Source organism: Echinops telfairi, unplaced genomic scaffold, assembly GCF_000313985.2.
Source record: "Echinops telfairi isolate 266 unplaced genomic scaffold, ASM31398v2 ScPeMD7_60;HRSCAF=208, whole genome shotgun sequence".
NCBI classification, from domain to species: domain Eukaryota; kingdom Metazoa; phylum Chordata; class Mammalia; order Afrosoricida; family Tenrecidae; genus Echinops; species Echinops telfairi.
The window spans coordinates 11,319,645-11,333,044 of NW_022103958.1; the positions used below are offsets into that span (position 1 = coordinate 11,319,645).

Consider the following 13,400-nt stretch of genomic DNA (forward strand, 5'->3'; position numbering starts at 1 on the left):
ATTGACAGGCTAAACTCCACCCATATCTTCTTAAGGGTGCCATGCTGGCACAAAAACCTAAGGATCACAGCAACTTACACCAATAGCTGAATAAACTGTGCAATGAATAGTTATGTTAAACGTTTGCATAAATCAATTCATTAATTCAAATGCATGGGACTATGTTCCAAAATACGCTTACCCATCTATTTTGGAAGGAGTCAACACAAGTTTTCTCCTTTTCTCTCATATCCCTAGAATCTTAGAAACCTGGTCGTTTTAGGGGCCTTGCTAATGGAGTGATTATGCAGTGGGCTGCTAATCGAAAGGGCAGCAGATCGAAAATGAGGAGCCGCTCTGCGGGAACATGATGGGGGTTTCTACTCCCATAAAGTGTCACCGTCTGAAAACCGCAGGGGCATTCTATTCTGTCCTACAGGGTCCCTGTGAGTCAGCATCAAAAGGGATTCTGCTTGTTTGTTTATTTTAGCATATTAGGAAGCAGAAATGAGCAAACAAACAAGTAGAAACCTGACAACTCAAGAGATAGCTAAGCCCATCCCCAAGAGATCTATCCTAAGTAATTTACCTCAGAAGTTGAAGGCTATCTGGTTTCTGGGCACCAATAAATCACAGCATAATAAAATCAGATCATAGGAGGAGCGTTGTAACTTAAATTTCCCCCTGAGATTTATGAAGTTCCTAATCATATTAGAATCAGTAAAATGAAAACACAACAGGGTCTATAGGAATGTTTGGACATTCAGGGAAGTGTTCCAAGAACCCTTTGTAAAATTATATTAAAATCTTAGAGGTAAACAGAAAACACATCCGCTCATTTGATTGACTGCTGTAGCTCTTCCGGTTTGTTTACATGTAAGTGCTGGCATGTAGATTTGTCTCATTTAGAACATTTTCCTAATAGAATTTGGCCTTATTGATACTGGAATGTGTTTCTCACCTCTGCTTGCTAATAGAAGGATGGGGAGGTGCCATCTTTTCAAAGGCAGTTAAATGAACAGAGCAGCAGATTGGAACAAGTAAACCAAATAGCCTTGTCAGGTTCCTGATTCATACACAATAAGTAGACAAACACGGGTAACTTGCAGTGGCTGTTTCTTTATGATTGACATTTTTATTTAAGAACAAATAGAGTTCTACCTATTCCTGGAACATATCTATAAATTAGATCTCCCCATGTCTAAAATGAGGTATGAAATTTCAAGTGAAACAATATTATTACCCCAATCTAAAGAGAACTAAAAGGATATTTGCTATTATCACATCCATGGGAAATTTTTTGATTAAAAAAAACATGACTTTTTCCAGCTTGGGTTGTCTCTGAAATGTGACTGTATTGTTAGTGATTGAAACAGTTATTAGATCCAATCCATAGAGTTCTTGGTAATAGAACAAACATTCCTACATTCCCATGACTCAGGCTCTGGCTAACAAATCGTTGTACCATAAATCTGATGTAGTCCTAATCACGGAGATCTCCAGCCCTGTGGGATGCCTCCTCCTTGCTCTTTAAATTAAAAAGTGAATTAAAACACCCAGTAGTGGCAAACATAGAGAAAGAGCACTTTCATAAACTGCTGTTAAAGGTGTAACGTGGTGTAACTCATCTGGAAACCAATACGGCACATATATCAAGTCTCAAAAATGTGTCGGCTCCTGCTTCACATTTCCCTTTCTAAGCTTCATCATGAAGCAGTCTGGACACAAATGAATGAAGATGATCCTGTGTCCAGACCTGATCACTGAATCACTCTATTCAGTTGTAATTTAGCTAAAATACCTAATAACAAAAAACTTCTTATAATATGGTCTATCAGTATAACACAGGAGAATACAGCCATTAAAGCTGACTCTCCTTCCTTAAATATAAACATGGTATATATTATTCTTTTTCAAAAAATTGATTACAGGAAATTGTATAAAGTTGTGATTTAATGTACTAGATATGCAAGGGGCTTCAAAAAGTTCCTAGAAAAAATTCCAGTCTATTTAATTCAATTAATTTCCTAAGAACATTTTAGACCCCTTTTATTTATAGTAGGAGCTCTAATGGCTAGTGGTTACACAAAGTCCTAAGTTCCAAACCACCCAAGGGGGAAAAACAGAACCACTCTTGGGAGAACGTCAGGGCTTTCTACTCCCGTGAGAGTTTCAGTCTCAAAGATCACCAGGGGCAGTTCTACCCTGTCCTATAGGGTCACTATGAGTCAGCATCAACTACATGACAGGGAGGTTTTGTTTGTTTGTTTTACTATAGTAAATACATATTATACATTTAAAGAGATAGAAAATTATCTAAGTAATGAATAATGCTTTTTATTCTTTTGCGTGTCTATATTTACTATTTAAAAAACAATATATAAATAGGTTTGTAACTATATATACCAAGAGGATGGAATACATTGGAAAAGATGGGGAGAATCCAAGGGGAGAGCGATAGCACTTCCTCATTAAAAGGTGTCAGGTTCAACCCAAACCGGCAAGGGCTCCCCAACCATTCTTTAACGAATTATATTGTTTTCACCACAGAAGGGAGACTTGGAAAGGATTGGACCTGTGGCCCCATTATACATTCCTGAGACTGAGCTGAGTCTATTTTCTTAGTCTGTATCTGTAAGAATAACTCTTGCTTGTTTTTATAAACCATAGACCTGATGAAATATTGCCAGAAGCAACATGGTTAAAAAAAAAAAAGAATGAGCACAAATGTACAAATGTGCTTGACACACTGGATAGATAGATGTGTTATGATAAAAGTTGACTGAGGCTCCAATAAGATGATTAAAAGGAAAAAAAAAAGATGGAAGGAGGTCATCAAAACTAATGAAAACAGAAACAAGTTACTAATTACAAACAGAATTAGTTGAGAATAATAGGATCTGGAAGGGTTTCACAGGGGCATTCAGTAGGAGTGCTACCAAAGAGCAACCACGCTCCCTGCAGTCAGTCGAGGCGAGTGCAGAGTCGGGAACAGAAGGAACAAGCTTTGCTGGAACAGCCATTCAGGTTCCGGAAGCAGGCCACAACCACAGCAGCGAAGAACCTTCTTTCGTTTTCAACTGATTGGCTGAACACATCACATCACATGATGGAAGGTGATTACATTTTATTACATTATGAAAGAGCATTCAGGTTAATGACAGAACCACAGCCAAGCTAGCTGACCCAAAATATTCACCCCTCAAAACCAAAAACCAAACTCACAGCTATTGAATCTAGGTCAAAGGGGCTAGGATCGAACTCACCCTTTACAGGAATAGAAAGCCTTGTCTTTTGCTCAAGGAATGGCTGGTCATTTCGAACTCCTGACCTTGTAGTTAGCAGCCCAATGTGTAACCCATTATGCCACCGGGGGTCCCAGAGGGCTTAAAGGGAAGACCTTAGTACACTTGTTTCCAGTAGCAACGTAAAATCCAACTTCTTTAATGAAAGACATTGGGAGCTTAGTACAAGGAGAAAGATGGGTTGGGGAGACTACAACTTTGGAAGCCTGGAAAATGCAGCTAAAAGGGAGCCTGAGAGAATGTGCATCTTCTGATGACTGGAGCAGCTCTCTGGAAGCAAGCTCCAAGAAATGTTCCAGCTAGTATTCTTGAACTTGTGCTTCTCACTTTTAAGGAAGATGGGGAACTCTATGCCATCTCCCAGAAAATTTGAGTGATCACCATTCAGAATTCCGAAGGCAAGAAGTATCATTCTTGGGAATAACAGAAAACAGTCCTTTGTATCAAAGGCTGGATCAGCCCCTCCCAGTGGCTATGCATTAGATCTCAGAATTGCTTTTCACTCGGTGTTCTCGGATGTGGCTGTGTTGGTGTTTGTGTTAGGTTGGGTTCTCTAGAGAACAAAAGCAATGGCACTTGAATGTGTTGTCTATAGAAGGAGATTGATATCCAGAAATGGCTCAAATAGAATATAAATGTCTAGAAAAATGATGGCAACGTATATATAAATATGCTTGATACAATTGATGTATGGATTGTTATAAGAGCTGTAAGAGCCCCCAGTAAAATCTTAAAAGAAAAAAAGAAATGGCGTACACAGTCCAGTTCAAGTCAGGCTTCTCCTGACTCTTGGAATCTGATGAACAGGAAGCAGGATGAAGCAGCAGCAATAACAGGGGGCACAGGCTGGTGGATGCAGAGGTCTGAAGTCAGCCAAATGAACCCACCATCAGTAGTCTGCTGACAGTTCCTGGGATCACTATGCAAAAAAAGATTAAGGAACCAAAAGCAAAATCTAACTCCCACAGAAAATAAAAGGCCAAAGAGGATTCAACTCTGCTCCATCTCTCGCTCTCATACAAAAAAGGCTTATAACACCAAGGTGGTATCATCAGACGAGGAGGCAATTGATAGGTTGGGCTCTGCTCCTACCCTTACTCAAGAGTCTAGGTGACACAATCCCTAACCATTGCAGTGTCCTACAATCTCTCATTTAAGAGGTTTTAAGATGATCTGTTTATAAAGGAGTTTATTTATCCCAGCCTGCTTAATATCAGCATTACCATTAAAATAATACCATTTAACAGTAATGGAGGAAAGATTTCCTATGCATATTACTCAAACTAAACCCTTCCCAGAGAATGGATTCAGACTCCACAGAATTGAATAGAACTTCCTTTTAAGGCTTTATGGTTATATTCCAATATTTGAATTCTGTATCCTCACAGAACTCAGAATGTCATGTCTTTGTTTTTATTTTTTTTAATAATAAAAGCAGGTGAATCGGTGAATTAGAAAGCTACTGATAATCTTTAGTTTTCTCCTCCCCCGGAGACTCAGAAGCATATCCCCACAATAACTAACAAGACATGAAGAGCTCCGTAACTTTAAAAGAAAAAGACATATAAAAATAATACCACAGTGTATCATACCTGAAGGAGGGAAACAAGCACATTGTAAGTATCGTGTATTTGGTGAGTGGTAGCTATTTAGAAAACACAAGTGAAACGAAAATTACCTGTGAAGATTCAACCATTCCACGGCACATTTCAGCTGAGAATGCTTAAAGATAAAGTAGCCAAGAAGGCAAGATATTTACAGTTATATTTGTCCGTGCTCTTACTTTCTGTGTCTAGAAGGATTTCCCTTCAGGGTTGTCACTGTCCCAGCTGAGCACTCACTCATTCACTCAACCAATGTTTATTGAATGTGTGCAGCATGCCCGGGCAGTAGACACTGGCTCATCAAGGTGACAAACACTCTCTTCTGTGGAAGGAAGCAAGGAGAGACCCCAGGAGCTTAATATCTTAATAGTACATGGTAGAGATGAGAGGAACAGATGCACATTAACATAAAGATATATACGCTTGCCCACATATACGCATATGCTATCTCGCCACACTGCAGGAGAGAAATATCAATCACACTGAAGATATTAACAGCTTGTCTGGGTGGCTTCCGCCAGGATGGCAGAAGATTTCACGGATGAGTTGAGTTTTGAAAAGTTTTAGGAGAAAAATGACAGGATAAAGTATGGTGTCACAGAATATGGAGACATTCTGTGTTTTGGCAGAGATCGTTACTCAAAGAATCTGGAGTCTTTAAGATTTCTAGAGACAATCATTTGAATTAAGAATGAGCCAGGGTAACCCCCTTCATGGAGAATCCAATATCACAATCGGTGCCTATGTCTTTCAGAATACTTCCAAACAGAATGTACGAGAATCACCCCCAAACAAAACAAACAAACAAACTGAAATGCTCTTGGACCTTTTTTTTTTTAAATCCCCAAATCTTTGCATTAAGGATGATGCAGGATGATTGATTATACTTACCCACTAAAAAAGTAAATTAAAATGTTTTTAGAGATACAATGTTATGTTTTAATCATATGATTTTTAAGATAAGACTTAGCGTTAAGTCAAACTTTAATCATATGATTTTAAGATTTAAGACTTAGTTTTAAGTCAAACTGAGTTAGGATCCCAGCTTGACCACTTACTGTTTAAATTTTGAAAAGCTTTTTATTTCTCTGAGCCTCTGATTTTTTATAAAAGGAGGGTTGTTATGAAGAATAAATGAGCTATACATAAGAAGTACTTAGCTTAGGTAGTTTACTAAAGTAGCCAGTAAATTAACACACATTAAGGATTCATGCTTGGTAAAGTTGAAGGTCAACACAACCGAGCCAGACCCTCAGCAAGATGGGCTGGCAGAGTGGGCTGCTGAATTCAAACACAGCAATGATGTCGCAGGTGAGTTTCTGGATGACAAAGCTGACTCCAGGGCACCTAGCATCCACCAGGGTGGAGCACGATGTCTGGAACATTATAGCTAACGAAGGAAGCCGTGTCCAACCCTGTGCCGTCTTCAGCTTTTTGATATGAGTAGGTTTGAGTCCATTTTTGTTTATATTATGTGAGTCTGACTCATTGAGGATATTCCCCATTTTAACCGACACACTGGCAACCATAGCATCCTTTTCCGTAGGTGGGTCTTTCTCCATGATATGTCCAAAGCAGGACTTTGAACCCCTTCTCCCAGGGTCACTCATAGCCAACAAAGAGAATCCTGATGGACTGAAATGTGCCAAAGATGAGTGCCTGGGAAAATAACCAGAATTGGGAGAATTTCACGGTGACTTCCTGCTGGAAAATTAACCTGCCTCTTAGAAAACAAGGGCAGTCTTTAGCATAGCCACAGAGATCTTGACCAGCTGAGTCCAAAACAATGGGGCTGCTGTGCTCAAAGATGGTGACATCGGACCACATCACTTTGAATATGTGTCACTCCCTACAGTCCTAGTAATGATCTGCACTCTCACCTTGGGCTTCTACACTGTCCAGGTGCTAGCCACAGAAGGTACTTACTACATCTACACTGCACACTACCTAGAATCTGTTCATATGTGCTAGCCCTTTGCCTGCATTTTATCCAGTTTTGAGCACGGTTTCATTGATAAACAGCAAACTGCACCTATTAAAATTATACATATGATAAACAATGGCATTATGTATATATCTTTGCAATGAAACGAATACATTTGTCCATCATCCCTATACATTTCTCTGTGTTCCCTTATATTCTCTGCACTTTGACTGCCCTTCATGACTTCAAGAAACTCCTCAATGATTTCTATCACTATAAGTGTTTTGTTTTGTTTTGTTTTTTAGATTCTTACATAAAAGAGTCCTACAGTATGTACCCACTTTGTCCAAATTTCCCCAGGATAGTGATTCTGTTGCAGCAGTGCATTGAGAGGGAAGAGCCAGTTCAGGCTGGATTCAGAAGAGTACATGGAACAAGGGGTTTCATTGCTGCTGTCTGTTGGTCCTTGGCTCCAAGCAGAGATATCAGAAAGATGTTCCCTTTTCTATGCAAAGGCATTTGGCTGTGCGGACCATCATAAACTGTGGTCAACTTTGAGGGAAGTGGGAGTTCCGGAGCACTTCCTAGTGCTCATTTGGAACTTGTACATGGATCAAGAGGCAGTTGTGTGCACAAAATAAGGGAATACTGCATGGTTTAATATCAGAAAAGGTGTATGTCATGGTTGTACCCACTCATTGTTCTTATTAAATCTGTATGCTGAGCAAATCATCAGAGATGCTGGATTACATGAAAAAGAGTGCAGCATAGTATGAAGATGACAAAACCTTGCTTTCTGAAAGCAAGGAGGAATTGAAGCACTTGCTGATGAAGATCAAGGCTTGCAAGCCTTCAGTATGGATTACTACTCAATGTAAGGAAGACCAAAATCATCATAAATGGACCAATAGGTAACACCATGATAAATGGAGAAAGCGTTGAAGTTTTTAAGGATTTTGTCTTACTTGGATCCACAATCAGTGCTCATGGAAGCAGCAGTCAAGAGATGAAAAGATGTGTTGCATTAGGTAAATCTGCTGCACAAGACCTCTGTAGAGAATTGCAGAGCAAGGATGTGACTTTGAGACCTAGGGATAATTGTGAGGATGCAGCAGGACAGTACCAGCACTTTGTTCTGTTGTGCACATGATCGTTATGGATCAGAGCCAACTCAATGGCACCTAACAACAACAACAAGTTATTCTGATGTTCATTGTGTTAGTCTGGGTACTTTTGAGAAACAAATCCACAGAGACTCATGTATAAGAGAGAGTTTTATATAAAGGTTAAGTGCGCATCAAGAAAACATCCCAACCCAGTACTGCCCAAACCACAAGTCCAACATTAACCCATTAACTCATATGTCCAACACGAATCCACAAAGTCCTCCTCCATCTCACAAAACACACACTATGATGCCGACTGCAGGAGGAAAGCCAAATCAGTGAGCATGTAAGCATGTCAGCGCTGGCAGGGGTCTCCACACGGCTGCTCCAGCACCCAGGGCTGCATCAGGGTAGGTCCATGCGGCTTCTTCTTAGGGATGTCTTGAAGGAAGTGAGCCTTGCCAGCTGAAGCAGGGAACCAGCTAAGGCAGCTGCACTCTGGGCTGACCATCAAAAAGCAAGAGACCCATGAACTAGAAAGGTGAGGATCCCTCCACCCTTCAATTAACCCCACATGTGTTTATTGGCCAGATTGGCACAAGAAACATTAACTATCTCATTTATCTAAGCAGTTGTGTGGAATCAGATTTCATTTCTTTTTATTAATGAATAGTATTCTATTTTATGGATGCACAATTGTTTATTAAGATACTGATGAATATTTGTGTTGTTTCAAATTTTTGTTTTACTGCAAACAACAATAGAAAGATGCTATGAATACCCCCAAACACATTCTTTTATTGATATGTTTTCCTTCCAGGGAATCTTCTCAATGAGGTGGCAAAGGAATCCCTAAACTGCAGGTTTACATTGGATACGCACTACCATTGAGTCAATGCTGACTGATAGTGACCCCCTGTGGGTTTCTGAGACTGTAATGGTCACAGGAGTAGAAACACAGTTTTTCTTCCTTAGAACTGCTGGTGACTTCAAACTGCAGACTGTGAGGATTTTACCCAAACTCATCACTGCTATGCCACTAGAGCTTCTCCTGTATGGCGGGATCTGTAAACTCTCACAGCCTGTGATTAAACCACTTTCAGTATTCATTGGTCAGTCAAGTTTGGCCATCCTATAATGAAACTCATAAGCCTGGGTGACATTGTGGTCACATGTTGGGCTGTGATCCACAAGGTAGCAGTTTGAAACTACCTGCCTCTCAAAGGTAGAAAGATGGGGTTTCTACTCCAGTAAACAGTGTCTAAGAAATTCACAGGGGTAGTTTCTACCCTTTCCTAAAGGGCCGAAAGCAGTGAATTTGGTTGTTTTTTGGGTTTTTAAAAATAACCAGACTTGTTGGTCAATCCTATCCCAGTGTGGGAGGATTAGATACCCAAGATAAAACTAAAGAGATTTTAATAAAATAAAGATGAACATGTCTAACATAGTGAATGCCCACCATTCATCTTTCACAACACCCATACAATCTGGTTATGCAGATATTGCACAAACTTTAGAAATCTGGAAACAGAGTTATAAACATATGTTTCTTTTTGCTGCTATAATAAACCACAAATTTAACTTCTTAAAACCACACAAATATGTTATACAATTCTGGAGCTCAGAAGTTCAAATCTAGCCTCAGCGGCCTAAAACGAAGATATCAATGGGGCTGCATTTCTTCTGGAACCTCTCAGAGAAAATGTGTTTCCTAACCTTCTCTAGCTTCCAGAAGCTGTTCATAATCCATAGCCTAGGACCAATTTCTCCATTTTCAAAGGCAGCAAATAGCATCTTCTCTCTTTGACTCAGATCCTTGTATATCCCCCTCATCAAAACCATTGTGATTACATTAAGCCCACCTGGATAACCCCAGAGAAATATCCCCACTTTGAGATCTTTAATTGAACCACATCTCCAAGTTCACTTTTGCTCTGTAGGGTAACATATTCACAGGTCATAGGATGGGAGAAGGATGAGGTTTTCTACTCCCCTAAACAGTTATGGTCTCAGAAATCCACAGGGGCAGTTCTATTCTTTCCTATAAGGTCAGTATGAGTCAAAATATCAACTTGGTGGCCATGAGTTTTGTTTGAAGGATTAGGTTATAGACAACAGCCTACCAGCATCAACATGTGAACTGGAAAAGTGGGGGCTTTGACCTATGAAGATCAATGTGTTTTCTACTTGATCAAACCTGTATCCTGGAAGAGTCATTGTATATTAGCTTCTCTAGAGTTCAAACCCTTGGAAAATGAGGAATTGCACATATCATAGGAAAAAATATGGGGAAGGGGGGGAAAACTTTTGCTCAGACTGCAGGGAGAGGTCGGGTAAAAGTTGGCTCTCGCTTATATCATTCCATCAATACTGGCAATTACTCCCTTGGCCCTCCTTCTTGATAAATAAAGCAATACTACAGACTTGTGTATACCTACTTTATTTGATAAATTCTGTTTCTAGCAGAAGAAAACAGATTTCTTCAGTAAGCAAATCACTTAATAGTTTTCAAATGACAACGATAATTCTTTCTCAGTTCTTCGTCCATGTGCAAAGAGAAGCAGCAAATGAAGTCAGCTGCATGAATAATTTACACCACAAACCTGCATTGGCTAAATTATCTATTTCAACAAGTATCTGGATACTAATTTTATTTTTTTATTCTCCAATACTTTTACTTTAACAATTGTAGACACTGTTTTATAATAAGTCATTTCTTTTTCTTTCATTGGTCCTAAATTCAATCTGAAAGACGTTTAATTAGGATCTAATATATGCTAGAAGCCATGCTGACTTCCATAGGGGCGAAAAATCAAGAAAAAAACTAGAATCCTGTGATCATGGAGGGTCGAGATTCAAGGAGAGGGGTGATACTATTACACAAATATCTACACAGTCTGGTAGAAGGGAAAAGTCATGGTTGAGATACACACAAAAAAATAATAACAGAAAAATTGTAGGCAGAAAGTTCATACAGTTTGAAAATTTAGAGGAATTATCCTCTAGTAGAAGCCTTACCAAAAAGCCAAAGGTTCTAATTCACCCAGAGATGCCACAAAAGATAGGCCTGGCAATTTTCTTCTGAAAAATCAGTATGGAAAACACTCCTGATATGGGTTGTGCTGTTCCGGTTTCCTCTAGTAGAAATGTTCTGGAAGATAGGTGGTAATTAGCAAAGCGGAAATGTGGTGAGAGAGTGCTGTAATGCTCAAAGAGCCTGGAACACCTGGGAGTCATCTTAGAGACCTCATGGCGGGAAGACTCGGAAACAGACAAGCTGCTCCCAAGAACTCAGGTAGAGAAAGGGATTGTTGATATTCCGTGCCTAACTGATTTTTTATAGAAACCTAGTGGTTTTCAATAGGGTAGAGGCGGGCATTGAACACAATCTGCAGACATTTTATTATCGTAAGTGGGGGAGAAGACCAAAGATACAGCTAAACATCACCCAATGCACAGGTCGGCACCCCTGAAGCAAAGTATCATCAAGCCCCAGTGGCAATGGTGTCGCAGTTGAAAAACGCTGCACTACCTGACGAGGTTGTACTTTTAATTTCCTTATTTTACAGTTGAGGACATTGAGGTCCTTAAAGATTAAATATCTTGCCTGAGACTATTAAATAGTAAATGCATAGCAAAATTAGTGCAGTATTATAGAGAGCTGAGGAATATGGATATAATCAACCAGCTAATGGACCTTCAGTGAAGGTGGACCTGGCAATCATCAGATCTGTAATTAAATGACTCCATGAATGCAAAGGGCTTAGCACACTGCTTGACACATGGTAAGCATTAAATAAATGATCCCTGCTGTTTTGAATGATAGCTGGTGCTTTGCATCAGGGAAATTAACGTATCAACGTTGAGTGGGCTGGTTGGAGCAGGGAGAGACCAAGGACCCATAGACTGGCTGGGCCTAGAAAAGAGTGTGCAGGGTCTGCAGTTGAATGGAACCAAGTGGAGTGTAAAGGTGGGGACACATGCCCACGAGGGAACTGGAGAATCTACCCTATGGATTGGGCACACATATAGAAGATGATGGTAGGTGGCTCCACTTTTTTACATGAAAAGCTAATTTTCACCTCCCCGAGGGGTACAGTTAGCACACTTAGCTATTAATCCAAAGGTGGCTATTACAATTCATCCAGAACGCCTCTCACAAATAGCCTGGCTACTTAACTCTGAAAAGTCACAGTCACTGAAAATCTTGGGGAGAACAGTTGTGCTCTGAAACCTTTGGGGTGGCCATGGGGTGGAAAGGACTTCATTGCAATAGACTTTACTGATGCTGTGCATGAATGGGATCGCTGGTGATGCAGTGGCTTTAGCGCTGGACATGTTAGCACTGGACAGTGGCTTTAGCGCTGGACAGTGGCTTTAGCCTAATGACATGTTACACTATCCCAAACCACCAGCCACACCTTGTGAGAAAGACGTGGCCATTGGCTTCCAGAAAGATTTTCATCTTGGAAACACTATGGAACGGTTCTATTGCTGGCTAGAGGTCACTCTGGGGACGATTCTAGTTGATAGCAGTGGGTTTCCAGTGTTTGGTGCATGAAGTAGTGAGCAGTTGCTCTGTCACGAATTATTATTGTTGTTGTTGTTAGGGGGTCATCAAATGGGTTCCGACTCACAGCAACCCTGTGCAACAGAATGAAACACTGACTGATACTACACCATGCTCAAAATTGTTATGTTTGAGCGTATCTTTATTGCAGTCACTGTGCAAACCTATCTCATCAAGGGCCTTCCTCTTTTTCATGCCCCTCCACCTTACTAAGCATACCGTCCTTCTACAAGAACTGGTCTCCCCTGGAAACACGTCCAAAGTATGTAAGGCAATCTTGCCATTCTCGCCTCGGAGAAGCATGCCAGGCATACTTCTTCGAAAACAGATTGGTTTGTCCTTTTGGCCATCTCGCCATATTCTTCTCCAACACCACAAGCCAAATGCATGGATCCTTCTTCAGTCCTCTTTATTCAATGTCCAACTTTCACAGGTATAGAAGGACATTGAAAATGCCATGGCTTGGGTTAGGTGCACCTTAATTCTCAAAGTAGCATCCTTGCTTTTCAACACTTCAAAGTGGTCTTGTGCAGCAGATTTACCCAATGCAATGTGTCCTGACTGCTGTTTCCGTGAGCATTGATTGCACACCCAAACAAGATGAAATCCTTGGCAACTTCGCTCTTTTCTCCTTTAACGTGATGTTACCTATTGGTCCATGAGTTAGTTAATTGTGCCAACCTGGCCGATAATCACATGTGGGATTAATCACATGGAGGGATAAATGGTTGGTGAACCTCGCCTTTCTAGTTCTTGGGTCTCTTGCTTTGTGATGGTCACACCAGGGTGCAGCTGCCTTAGCAGTTCCATGCTTCAGCTTGCAAAATTGACTTCCTATAAGAAATCCCCAAGGAGAAGCCACATGGACCTATCCCGATGCAGCCCTGGGTGCTGGAGCAGCCGTGTGGAGAC

At 40.5% G+C, this 13,400-nt stretch overlaps 1 protein-coding gene across 2 annotated transcripts in view; it reads left to right on the forward strand.

The window, feature by feature from the left end:
- LRRC4C (leucine rich repeat containing 4C) overlaps nt 1–13,400 on the forward strand; it is a 1,557,030-nt gene that overhangs the window by 1,309,413 nt on the left and 234,217 nt on the right. The window lies entirely within an intron of this gene.